The sequence below is a fragment of the Struthio camelus genome, unplaced genomic scaffold (assembly GCF_040807025.1).
Source record: "Struthio camelus isolate bStrCam1 unplaced genomic scaffold, bStrCam1.hap1 HAP1_SCAFFOLD_33, whole genome shotgun sequence".
NCBI classification, from domain to species: Eukaryota; Metazoa; Chordata; class Aves; order Struthioniformes; family Struthionidae; genus Struthio; species Struthio camelus.
The window spans coordinates 3,924,993-3,940,393 of record NW_027182567.1 but is presented as its reverse complement, the minus strand read 5'-3'; positions in this window follow the sequence as shown (position 1 = coordinate 3,940,393).

Sequence of the window (15,401 nt, the reverse complement as noted above, 5' to 3'; positions counted from 1 at the left end):
GATGACAACAGGAACAACTGTGCTCACAATCACCACCAGCAGACACATGCCTGCCACTGGCTTTTAACTCCCTACGGCACAAGGACCTCACAATCACCACCAGCACACATACTTGGCAATGGCCTCTCATGCCTCCACGCACAACTGACCTCACAATCACCACCAGCACACACATGCCTGGCACCGGCCTCTGATGACATCAGGAACAATTGAGCTCACAATCACCACCAGCACACACATGCCTGCCACTGGCCTCTCATGCCCTCAGGCACAAGGACCTCAAAATCACCACCACTAGACTAGTGCCTTGCACTGGCATGTGAAAACATCACGAACAACTGAGCTCACAATCACCAAAAGTACACACATGCCTGGCACCGGCCTCTGATGACAGCAGGAACAACTGAGCTCACAATCACCACCAGCACACACATGCCTGCCACTGGCCTCTCATACCGTCATGCACAAGGACCTCACAGTTCCCCCCAGCACACACATGCCTGCCACTGGCCTCTGATGACGTAACGAGCAACTGAGCTCACAATCACCACCAGCACACACATGCCTGCCACTGGCCTCTCATGCCCTCAGGAACAAGCACCTCAAAATCACCACCAGTAGACTAGTGCCTGGCATGGCATGTGACAACATCACGAACAACTGAGCTCACAATCACCACCAGCACACACATGCCTGGCACTGGCCTCTCGCCCTCAGACACAATGACCTCACAATAACCACCAGCAAAAAAAGCCTGGCACTGGCCTCTAACGCCCTAAGGCACAAGGACCTCACAATCACAACCAGCACACACATGCCTGGCAATGGCCTCTCATGACGTAACGAGCAACTGAGCTCACAATCACCACCAGCACACACATGCCTGGCACCGGCCTCTGATGACATCAGGAACAATTGAGCTCACAATCAACACCAGCACACACATGCCTGGCCCTGGCCTCTGATGATGTCACGAACAACTGAGCTCACAATCACCACCAGCACACACATGCCTGGCACGGGCCTCTCATGATGTCACGAGCAACTGAGCTCACAATCACCACCAGCACACACATGCCTGGCACTGGCCTCTAACGCCCTCAGGCACAGCGACCTCACAATCACCACCAGCACACACATGCCTGCCACTGGCCTCTGAAGACGTAACGAGCAACTGAGCTCACAATCACCACCAGCACACACATGCCTGCCACTGCCTTTTAACTCCCTCAGGTACAAGCACCTCACAATCACAACCAGAACACACCAGTCTGACACTGGCCTCTCATGCCTCCACGCACAACTGACCTCAAAATCACCACCAGCACACACATGCCTGCCACTGGCTCCTCATACCGTCATGCACAAGGACCTCACAGTCCCCCCCAGCACACACATGCCTGCCACTGGCCTCTCATGACGTCACGAGCAACTGAACTCACAATCACCACCAGCACACACATGCCTGCCACTGGCCTCTCATGCCCTCAGGCACAAGCACCTCACAATCACCACCAGTAGACTAGTGCCTGGAAGGGCATGTGACAACATCACAAACAACTGAGCTCACAATCACCACCAGCACACACATGCCTGCCACTGGCCTCTCGCCCTCAGACACAATGACCTCACAATAACCACAAGCAAAAAAAGCCTGGCACTGGCCTCTAACGCCCTAAGGCACAAGGACATCATAATCACCACCAGCACACACATGCCTGGCACTGGCCTCTGATGATGTCACGAACAACTGAGCTCACAATCACCACCAGCACACACATGCCTGCCACTGGCCTCTCATGACGTCACGAGCAACTGAGCTCACAATCACCACCAGCACACACATGCCTGCCACTGCCTTTTAACTCCCTCAGGTACAAGCACCTCACAATCACAACCAGAACACACCAGTCTGACACTGGCCTCTCATGCCTCCACGCACAACTGACCTCAAAATCACCACCAGCACACACATGCCTGCCACTGGCTCCTCATACCGTCATGCACAAGGACCTCACAGTCCCCTCCAGCACACACATGCCTGGCAATGGCCTCTGAAGACGTAACGAGCAACTGAGCTCACAATCACCACCAGCACACACATGCCTGCCACTGGCCTCTCATGCCCTCAGGCACAAGCACCTCACAATCACCACCAGTAGACTAGTGCCTGGAAGGGCATGTGACAACATCACAAACAACTGAGCTCACAATCACCACCAGCACACACATGCCTGGCACTGGCCTCTCGCCCTCAGACACAATGACCTCACAATAACCACAAGCAAAAAAAGCCTGGCACTGGCCTCTAACGCCCTAAGGCACAAGGACATCACAATCACTACCAGCACACACATGCCTGGCACTGGCCTCTGATGATGTCACGAACAACTGAGCTCACAATCACCACCAGCACACACATGCCTGCCACTGGCCTCTCATGACGTCACGAGCAACTGAGCTCACAATCACCACCAGCACACACATGCCTGCCACTGGCTTTTAACTCCCTCAGGTACAAGCACCTCACAATCACAACCAGAACACACCAGTCTGACAATGGCCTCTCATGCCTCCACGCACAACTGACCTCAAAATCACCACCAGCACACACATGCCTGCCACTGGCTCCTCATACCGTCATGCACAAGGACCTCACAGTCCCCCCCAGCACACACATGCCTGCCACTGGCCTCTCATGACGTCACGAGCAACTGAACTCACAATCACCACCAGCACACACATGCCTGCCACTGGCCTCTCATGCCCTCAGGCACAAGCACCTCACAATCACCACCAGTAGACTAGTGCCTGGCACTGGCATGTGACAACATCACAAACAACTGAGCTCACAATCACCACCAGCACACACATGCCTGGCACTGGCCTCTCGCCCTCAGACACAATGACCTCACAATAACCACCAGCAAAAAAAGCCTGGCACTGGCCTCTAACGCCCTAAGGCACAAGGACATCACAATCAACACCAGCACACACATGCATGCCACTGGCCTCTGATGATGTCACGAACAACTGAGCTCACAATCACCACCAGCACACACATGCCTGCCACTGGCTCCTCATACCGTCATGCACAAGGACCTCACAGTTCCCCCCAGCACACACATGCCTGTCACTGGCCTCTGAAGACGTAACGAGCAACTGAGCTCACAATCACCACCAGCACACACATGCCTGCCACTGGCCTCTCATGCTCTCAGGTACACACATGTCTGGCACCGGCCTCTGATGACAACAGGAACAACTGTGCTCACAATCACCACCAGCAGACACATGCCTGCCACTGGCTTTTAACTCCCTACGGCACAAGGACCTCACAATCACCACCAGCACACACATGCCTGGCACTGGCCTCTCAACCCGTCACGCACAAGGACCTCACAGTCACCCCCAGCACACATACTTGGCAATGGCCTCTCACGACGTAACGAGCAACTGAGCTCACAATCACCACCAGCACACACATGCCTGGCACCGGCCTCTGATGACATCAGGAACAATTGAGCTCACAATCACCACCAGCACACACATGCCTGCCACTGGCCTCTCATGCCCTCAGGCACAAGGACCTCAAAATCACCACCACTAGACTAGTGCCTGGCACTGGCATGTGAAAACATCACGAACAACTGAGCTCACAATCACCAAAAGTACACACATGCCTGGCACCGGCCTCTGATGACAACAGGAACAACTGAGCTCACAATCACCACCAGCACACACATGCCTGCCACTGGCCTCTCATACCGTCATGCACAAGGACCTCACAGTTCCCCCCAGCACACACATGCCTGCCACTGGCCTCTCATGCCCTCAGGCACAAGCACCTCAAAATCACCACCAGTAGACTAGTGCCTGGCATGGCATGTGACAACATCACGAACAACTGAGCTCACAATCACCACCAGCACACACATGCCTGCCACTGGCCTCTCATGATGTCACGAGCAACTGAGCTCACAATCACCACCAGCACACACATGCCTGGCACTGGCTTCTCACGCCCTCAGGCACAGCGACCTCACAATCACCACCAGCACACACATGCCTGCCACTGGCCTCTGAAGACGTAACGAGCAACTGAGCTCACAATCACCACCAGCACACACATGCCTGCCACTGCCTTTTAACTCCCTCAGGTACAAGCACCTCACAATCACAACCAGAACACACCAGTCTGACACTGGCCTCTCATGCCTCCACGCACAACTGACCTCAAAATCACCACCAGCACACACATGCCTGCCACTGGCTCCTCATACCGTCATGCACAAGGACCTCACAGTCCCCCCCAGCACACACATGCCTGCCACTGGCCTCTCATGACGTCACGAGCAACTGAACTCACAATCACCACCAGCACACACATGCCTGCCACTGGCCTCTCATGCCCTCAGGCACAAGCACCTCACAATCACCACCAGTAGACTAGTGCCTGGAAGGGCATGTGACAACATCACAAACAACTGAGCTCACAATCACCACCAGCACACACATGCCTGCCACTGGCCTCTCGCCCTCAGACACAATGACCTCACAATAACCACAAGCAAAAAAAGCCTGGCACTGGCCTCTAACGCCCTAAGGCACAAGGACATCATAATCACCACCAGCACACACATGCCTGGCACTGGCCTCTGATGATGTCACGAACAACTGAGCTCACAATCACCACCAGCACACACATGCCTGCCACTGGCCTCTCATGACGTCACGAGCAACTGAGCTCACAATCACCACCAGCACACACATGCCTGCCACTGCCTTTTAACTCCCTCAGGTACAAGCACCTCACAATCACAACCAGAACACACCAGTCTGACACTGGCCTCTCATGCCTCCACGCACAACTGACCTCAAAATCACCACCAGCACACACATGCCTGCCACTGGCTCCTCATACCGTCATGCACAAGGACCTCACAGTCCCCTCCAGCACACACATGCCTGGCAATGGCCTCTGAAGACGTAACGAGCAACTGAGCTCACAATCACCACCAGCACACACATGCCTGCCACTGGCCTCTCATGCCCTCAGGCACAAGCACCTCACAATCACCACCAGTAGACTAGTGCCTGGCAGGGCATGTGACAACATCACAAACAACTGAGCTCACAATCACCACCAGCACACACATGCCTGCCACTGGCCTCTCGCCCTCAGACACAATGACCTCACAATAACCACAAGCAAAAAAAGCCTGGCACTGGCCTCTAACGCCCTAAGGCACAAGGACATCACAATCACCACCAGCACACACATGCCTGGCACTGGCCTCTGATGATGTCACGAACAACTGAGCTCACAATCACCACCAGCACACACATGCCTGCCACTGGCCTCTCATGACGTCACGAGCAACTGAGCTCACAATCACCACCAGCACACACATGCCTGCCACTGCCTTTTAACTCCCTCAGGTACAAGCACCTCACAATCACAACCAGAACACACCAGTCTGACACTGGCCTCTCATGCCTCCACGCACAACTGACCTCAAAATCACCACCAGCACACACATGCCTGCCACTGGCTCCTCATACCGTCATGCACAAGGACCTCACAGTCCCCCCCAGCACACACATGCCTGCCACTGGCCTCTCATGACGTCACGAGCAACTGAACTCACAATCACCACCAGCACACACATGCCTGCCACTGGCCTCTCATGCCCTCAGGCACAAGCACCTCACAATCACCACCAGTAGACTAGTGCCTGGCAGGGCATGTGACAACATCACAAACAACTGAGCTCACAATCACCACCAGCACACACATGCCTGGCACTGGCCTCTCGCCCTCAGACACAATGACCTCACAATAACCACCAGCAAAAAAAGCCTGGCACTGGCCTCTAACGCCCTAAGGCACAAGGACATCACAATCAACACCAGCACACACATGCCTGGCACTGGCCTCTGAAGACGTAACGAGCAACTGAGCTCACAATCACCACCAGCACACACATGCCTGCCACTGGCCTCTCATGCTCTCAGGTACACACATGTCTGGCACCGGCCTCTGATGACAACAGGAACAACTGTGCTCACAATCACCACCAGCAGACACATGCCTGCCACTGGCTTTTAACTCCCTACGGCACAAGGACCTCACAATCACCACCAGCACACATACTTGGCAATGGCCTCTCATGCCTCCACGCACAACTGACCTCACAATCACCACCAGCACACACATGCCTGGCACCGGCCTCTGATGACATCAGGAACAATTGAGCTCACAATCACCACCAGCACACACATGCCTGCCACTGGCCTCTCATGCCCTCAGGCACAAGGACCTCAAAATCACCACCACTAGACTAGTGCCTGGCACTGGCATGTGAAAACATCACGAACAACTGAGCTCACAATCACCAAAAGTACACACATGCCTGGCACCGGCCTCTGATGACAGCAGGAACAACTGAGCTCACAATCACCACCAGCACACACATGCCTGCCACTGGCCTCTCATACCGTCATGCACAAGGACCTCACAGTTCCCCCCAGCACACACATGCCTGCCACTGGCCTCTGATGACGTAACGAGCAACTGAGCTCACAATCACCACCAGCACACACATGCCTGCCACTGGCCTCTCATGCCCTCAGGAACAAGCACCTCAAAATCACCACCAGTAGACTAGTGCCTGGCATGGCATGTGACAACATCACGAACAACTGAGCTCACAATCACCACCAGCACACACATGCCTGCCACTGGCCTCTCGCCCTCAGACACAATGACCTCACAATAACCACCAGCAAAAAAAGCCTGGCACTGGCCTCTAACGCCCTAAGGCACAAGGACCTCACAATCACAACCAGCACACACATGCCTGGCAATGGCCTCTCATGACGTAACGAGCAACTGAGCTCACAATCACCACCAGCACACACATGCCTGGCACCGGCCTCTGATGACATCAGGAACAATTGAGCTCACAATCAACACCAGCACACACATGCCTGGCCCTGGCCTCTGATGATGTCACGAACAACTGAGCTCACAATCACCACCAGCACACACATGCCTGGCACGGGCCTCTCATGATGTCACGAGCAACTGAGCTCACAATCACCACCAGCACACACATGCCTGGCACTGGCCTCTAACGCCCTCAGGCACAGCGACCTCACAATCACCACCAGCACACACATGCCTGCCACTGGCCTCTGAAGACGTAACGAGCAACTGAGCTCACAATCACCACCAGCACACACATGCCTGCCACTGCCTTTTAACTCCCTCAGGTACAAGCACCTCACAATCACAACCAGAACACACCAGTCTGACACTGGCCTCTCATGCCTCCACGCACAACTGACCTCAAAATCACCACCAGCACACACATGCCTGCCACTGGCTCCTCATACCGTCATGCACAAGGACCTCACAGTCCCCCCCAGCACACACATGCCTGCCACTGGCCTCTCATGACGTCACGAGCAACTGAACTCACAATCACCACCAGCACACACATGCCTGCCACTGGCCTCTCATGCCCTCAGGCACAAGCACCTCACAATCACCACCAGTAGACTAGTGCCTGGAAGGGCATGTGACAACATCACAAACAACTGAGCTCACAATCACCACCAGCACACACATGCCTGCCACTGGCCTCTCGCCCTCAGACACAATGACCTCACAATAACCACAAGCAAAAAAAGCCTGGCACTGGCCTCTAACGCCCTAAGGCACAAGGACATCATAATCACCACCAGCACACACATGCCTGGCACTGGCCTCTGATGATGTCACGAACAACTGAGCTCACAATCACCACCAGCACACACATGCCTGCCACTGGCCTCTCATGACGTCACGAGCAACTGAGCTCACAATCACCACCAGCACACACATGCCTGCCACTGCCTTTTAACTCCCTCAGGTACAAGCACCTCACAATCACAACCAGAACACACCAGTCTGACACTGGCCTCTCATGCCTCCACGCACAACTGACCTCAAAATCACCACCAGCACACACATGCCTGCCACTGGCTCCTCATACCGTCATGCACAAGGACCTCACAGTCCCCTCCAGCACACACATGCCTGGCAATGGCCTCTGAAGACGTAACGAGCAACTGAGCTCACAATCACCACCAGCACACACATGCCTGCCACTGGCCTCTCATGCCCTCAGGCACAAGCACCTCACAATCACCACCAGTAGACTAGTGCCTGGAAGGGCATGTGACAACATCACAAACAACTGAGCTCACAATCACCACCAGCACACACATGCCTGGCACTGGCCTCTCGCCCTCAGACACAATGACCTCACAATAACCACAAGCAAAAAAAGCCTGGCACTGGCCTCTAACGCCCTAAGGCACAAGGACATCACAATCACTACCAGCACACACATGCCTGGCACTGGCCTCTGATGATGTCACGAACAACTGAGCTCACAATCACCACCAGCACACACATGCCTGCCACTGGCCTCTCATGACGTCACGAGCAACTGAGCTCACAATCACCACCAGCACACACATGCCTGCCACTGGCTTTTAACTCCCTCAGGTACAAGCACCTCACAATCACAACCAGAACACACCAGTCTGACACTGGCCTCTCATGCCTCCACGCACAACTGACCTCAAAATCACCACCAGCACACACATGCCTGCCACTGGCTCCTCATACCGTCATGCACAAGGACCTCACAGTCCCCCCCAGCACACACATGCCTGCCACTGGCCTCTCATGACGTCACGAGCAACTGAACTCACAATCACCACCAGCACACACATGCCTGCCACTGGCCTCTCATGCCCTCAGGCACAAGCACCTCACAATCACCACCAGTAGACTAGTGCCTGGCACTGGCATGTGACAACATCACAAACAACTGAGCTCACAATCACCACCAGCACACACATGCCTGGCACTGGCCTCTCGCCCTCAGACACAATGACCTCACAATAACCACCAGCAAAAAAAGCCTGGCACTGGCCTCTAACGCCCTAAGGCACAAGGACATCACAATCAACACCAGCACACACATGCATGCCACTGGCCTCTGATGATGTCACGAACAACTGAGCTCACAATCACCACCAGCACACACATGCCTGCCACTGGCTCCTCATACCGTCATGCACAAGGACCTCACAGTTCCCCCCAGCACACACATGCCTGTCACTGGCCTCTGAAGACGTAACGAGCAACTGAGCTCACAATCACCACCAGCACACACATGCCTGCCACTGGCCTCTCATGCTCTCAGGTACACACATGTCTGGCACCGGCCTCTGATGACAACAGGAACAACTGTGCTCACAATCACCACCAGCAGACACATGCCTGCCACTGGCTTTTAACTCCCTACGGCACAAGGACCTCACAATCACCACCAGCACACACATGCCTGGCACTGGCCTCTCAACCCGTCACGCACAAGGACCTCACAGTCACCCCCAGCACACATACTTGGCAATGGCCTCTCACGACGTAACGAGCAACTGAGCTCACAATCACCACCAGCACACACATGCCTGGCACCGGCCTCTGATGACATCAGGAACAATTGAGCTCACAATCACCACCAGCACACACATGCCTGCCACTGGCCTCTCATGCCCTCAGGCACAAGGACCTCAAAATCACCACCACTAGACTAGTGCCTGGCACTGGCATGTGAAAACATCACGAACAACTGAGCTCACAATCACCAAAAGTACACACATGCCTGGCACCGGCCTCTGATGACAACAGGAACAACTGAGCTCACAATCACCACCAGCACACACATGCCTGCCACTGGCCTCTCATACCGTCATGCACAAGGACCTCACAGTTCCCCCCAGCACACACATGCCTGCCACTGGCCTCTCATGCCCTCAGGCACAAGCACCTCAAAATCACCACCAGTAGACTAGTGCCTGGCATGGCATGTGACAACATCACGAACAACTGAGCTCACAATCACCACCAGCACACACATGCCTGGCACGGGCCTCTCATGATGTCACGAGCAACTGAGCTCACAATCACCACCAGCACACACATGCCTGGCACTGGCTTCTCACGCCCTCAGGCACAGCGACCTCACAATCACCACCAGCACACACATGCCTGCCACTGGCCTCTGAAGACGTAACGAGCAACTGAGCTCACAATCACCACCAGCACACACATGCCTGCCACTGCCTTTTAACTCCCTCAGGTACAAGCACCTCACAATCACAACCAGAACACACCAGTCTGACACTGGCCTCTCATGCCTCCACGCACAACTGACCTCAAAATCACCACCAGCACACACATGCCTGCCACTGGCTCCTCATACCGTCATGCACAAGGACCTCACAGTCCCCCCCAGCACACACATGCCTGCCACTGGCCTCTCATGACGTCACGAGCAACTGAACTCACAATCACCACCAGCACACACATGCCTGCCACTGGCCTCTCATGCCCTCAGGCACAAGCACCTCACAATCACCACCAGTAGACTAGTGCCTGGAAGGGTATGTGACAACATCACAAACAACTGAGCTCACAATCACCACCAGCACACACATGCCTGGCACTGGCCTCTCGCCCTCAGATACAATGACCTCACAATAACCACAAGCAAAAAAAGCCTGGCACTGGCCTCTAACGCCCTAAGGCACAAGGACATCATAATCACCACCAGCACACACATGCCTGGCACTGGCCTCTGATGATGTCACGAACAACTGAGCTCACAATCACCACCAGCACACACATGCCTGCCACTGGCCTCTCATGACGTCACGAGCAACTGAGCTCACAATCACCACCAGCACACACATGCCTGCCACTGGCTTTTAACTCCCTCAGGTACAAGCACCTCACAATCACAACCAGAACACACCAGTCTGACACTGGCCTCTCATGCCTCCACGCACAACTGACCTCAAAATCACCACCAGCACACACATGCCTGCCACTGGCTCCTCATACCGTCATGCACAAGGACCTCACAGTCCCCTCCAGCACACACATGCCTGGCAATGGCCTCTGAAGACGTAACGAGCAACTGAGCTCACAATCACCACCAGCACACACATGCCTGCCACTGGCCTCTCATGCCCTCAGGCACAAGCACCTCACAATCACCACCAGTAGACTAGTGCCTGGAAGGGCATGTGACAACATCACAAACAACTGAGCTCACAATCACCACCAGCACACACATGCCTGGCACTGGCCTCTCGCCCTCAGACACAATGACCTCACAATAACCACAAGCAAAAAAAGCCTGGCACTGGCCTCTAACGCCCTAAGGCACAAGGACATCACAATCACCACCAGCACACACATGCCTGGCACTGGCCTCTGATGATGTCACGAACAACTGAGCTCACAATCACCACCAGCACACACATGCCTGCCACTGGCCTCTCATGACGTCACGAGCAACTGAGCTCACAATCACCACCAGCACACACATGCCTGCCACTGCCTTTTAACTCCCTCAGGTACAAGCACCTCACAATCACAACCAGAACACACGAGTCTGACACTGGCCTCTCATGCCTCCACGCACAACTGACCTCAAAATCACCACCAGCACACACATGCCTGCCACTGGCTCCTCATACCGTCATGCACAAGGACCTCACAGTCCCCCCCAGCACACACATGCCTGCCACTGGCCTCTCATGACGTCACGAGCAACTGAACTCACAATCACCACCAGCACACACATGCCTGCCACTGGCCTCTCATGCCCTCAGGCACAAGCACCTCACAATCACCACCAGTAGACTAGTGCCTGGCAGGGCATGTGACAACATCACAAACAACTGAGCTCACAATCACCACCAGCACACACATGCCTGGCACTGGCCTCTCGCCCTCAGACACAATGACCTCACAATAACCACCAGCAAAAAAAGCCTGGCACTGGCCTCTAACGCCCTAAGGCACAAGGACCTCACAATCAACACCAGCACACACATGCCTGGCACTGGCCTCTGATGATGTCAGGAACAACTGAGCTCACAATCACCACCAGCACACACATGCCTGCCACTGGCTCCTCATACCGTCATGCACAAGGACCTCACAGTTCCCCCCAGCACACACATGCCTGTCACTGGCCTCTGAAGACGTAACGAGCAACTGAGCTCACAATCACCACCAGCACACACATGCCTGCCACTGGCCTCTCATGCTCTCAGGTACACACATGTCTGGCACCGGCCTCTGATGACAACAGGAACAACTGTGCTCACAATCACCACCAGCAGACACATGCCTGCCACTGGCTTTTAACTCCCTACGGCACAAGGACCTCACAATCACCACCAGCACACATACTTGGCAATGGCCTCTCATGACGTAACGAGCAACTGAGCTCACAATCACCACCAGCACACACATGCCTGGCACCGGCCTCTGATGACATCAGGAACAATTGAGCTCACAATCACCACCAGCACACACATGCCTGCCACTGGCCTCTCATGCCCTCAGGCACAAGGACCTCAAAATCACCACCACTAGACTAGTGCCTGGCACTGGCATGTGAAAACATCACGAACAACTGAGCTCACAATCACCAAAAGTACACACATGCCTGGCACCGGCCTCTGATGACAGCAGGAACAACTGAGCTCACAATCACCACCAGCACACACATGCCTGCCACTGGCCTCTCATACCGTCATGCACAAGGACCTCACAGTTCCCCCCAGCACACACATGCCTGCCACTGGCCTCTGATGACGTAACGAGCAACTGAGCTCACAATCACCACCAGCACACACATGCCTGCCACTGGCCTCTCATGCCCTCAGGCACAAGCACCTCAAAATCACCACCAGTAGACTAGTGCCTGGCATGGCATGTGACAACATCACAAACAACTGAGCTCACAATCACCACCAGCACACACATGCCTGCCACTGGCCTCTCGCCCTCAGACACAATGACCTCACAATAACCACCAGCAAAAAAAGCCTGGCACTGGCCTCTAACGCCCTAAGGCACAAGGACCTCACAATCACAACCAGCACACACATGCCTGGCACTGGCCTCTGATGACGTAACGAGCAACTGAGCTCACAATCACCACCAGCACACACATGCCTGGCACCGGCCTCTGATGACATCAGGAACAATTGAGCTCACAATCAACACCAGCACACACATGCCTGGCACTGGCCTCTAACGCCCTCAGGCACAGCGACCTCACAATCACCACCAGCACACACATGCCTGCCACTGGCCTCTGAAGACGTAACGAGCAACTGAGCTCACAATCACCACCAGCACACACATGCCTGCCACTGCCTTTTAACTCCCTCAGGTACAAGCACCTCACAATCACAACCAGAATACACCAGTCTGACACTGGCCTCTCATGCCTCCACGCACAACTGACCTCAAAATCACCACCAGCACACACATGCCTGCCAATGGCTCCTCATACCGTCATGCACAAGGACCTCACAGTCCCCCCCAGCACACACATGCCTGCCACTGGCCTCTCATGACGTCACGAGCAACTGAACTCACAATCACCACCAGCACACACATGCCTGCCACTGGCCTCTCATGCCCTCAGGCACAAGCACCTCACAATCACCACCAGTAGACTAGTGCCTGGAAGGGCATGTGACAACATCACAAACAACTGAGCTCACAATCACCACCAGCACACACATGCCTGGCACTGGCCTCTCGCCCTCAGACACAATGACCTCACAATAACCACAAGCAAAAAAAGCCTGGCACTGGCCTCTAACGCCCTAAGGCACAAGGACATCACAATCACCACCAGCACACACATGCCTGGCACTGGCCTCTGATGATGTCACGAACAACTGAGCTCACAATCACCACCAGCACACACATGCCTGCCACTGGCCTCTCATGATGTCACGAGCAACTGAGCTCACAATCACCACCAGCACACACATGCCTGGCACTGGCTTCTCACGCCCTCAGGCACAGCGACCTCACAATCACCACCAGCACACACATGCCTGCCACTGGCCTCTGAAGACGTAACGAGCAACTGAGCTCACAATCACCACCAGCACACACATGCCTGCCACTGCCTTTTAACTCCCTCAGGTACAAGCACCTCACAATCACAACCAGAACACACCAGTCTGACACTGGCCTCTCATGCCTCCACGCACAACTGACCTCAAAATCACCACCAGCACACACATGCCTGCCACTGGCTCCTCATACCGTCATGCACAAGGACCTCACAGTCCCCCCCAGCACACACATGCCTGCCACTGGCCTCTCATGACGTCACGAGCAACTGAACTCACAATCACCACCAGCACACACATGCCTGCCACTGGCCTCTCATGCCCTCAGGCACAAGCACCTCACAATCACCACCAGTAGACTAGTGCCTGGAAGGGTATGTGACAACATCACAAACAACTGAGCTCACAATCACCACCAGCACACACATGCCTGCCACTGGCCTCTCGCCCTCAGATACAATGACCTCACAATAACCACAAGCAAAAAAAGCCTGGCACTGGCCTCTAACGCCCTAAGGCACAAGGACATCATAATCACCACCAGCACACACATGCCTGGCACTGGCCTCTGATGATGTCACGAACAACTGAGCTCACAATCACCACCAGCACACACATGCCTGCCACTGGCCTCTCATGACGTCACGAGCAACTGAGCTCACAATCACCACCAGCACACACATGCCTGCCACTGGCTTTTAACTCCCTCAGGTACAAGCACCTCACAATCACAACCAGAACACACCAGTCTGACACTGGCCTCTCATGCCTCCACGCACAACTGACCTCAAAATCACCACCAGCACACACATGCCTGCCACTGGCTCCTCATACCGTCATGCACAAGGACCTCACAGTCCCCTCCAGCACACACATGCCTGGCAATGGCCTCTGAAGACGTAACGAGCAACTGAGCTCACAATCACCACCAGCACACACATGCCTGCCACTGGCCTCTCATGCCCTCAGGCACAAGCACCTCACAATCACCACCAGTAGACTAGTGCCTGGAAGGGCATGTGACAACATCACAAACAACTGAGCTCACAATCACCACCAGCACACACATGCCTGGCACTGGCCTCTCGCCCTCAGACACAATGACCTCACAATAACCACAAGCAAAAAAAGCCTGGCACTGGCCTCTAACGCCCTAAGGCACAAGGACATCACAATCACCACCAGCACACACATGCCTGGCACTGGCCTCTGATGATGTCACGAACAACTGAGCTCACAATCACCACCAGCACACACATGCCTGCCACTGGCCTCTCATGACGTCACGAGCAACTGAGCTCACAATCACCACCAGCACACACATGCCTGCCACTGCCTTTTAACTCCCTCAGGTACAAGCACCTCACAATCACAACCAG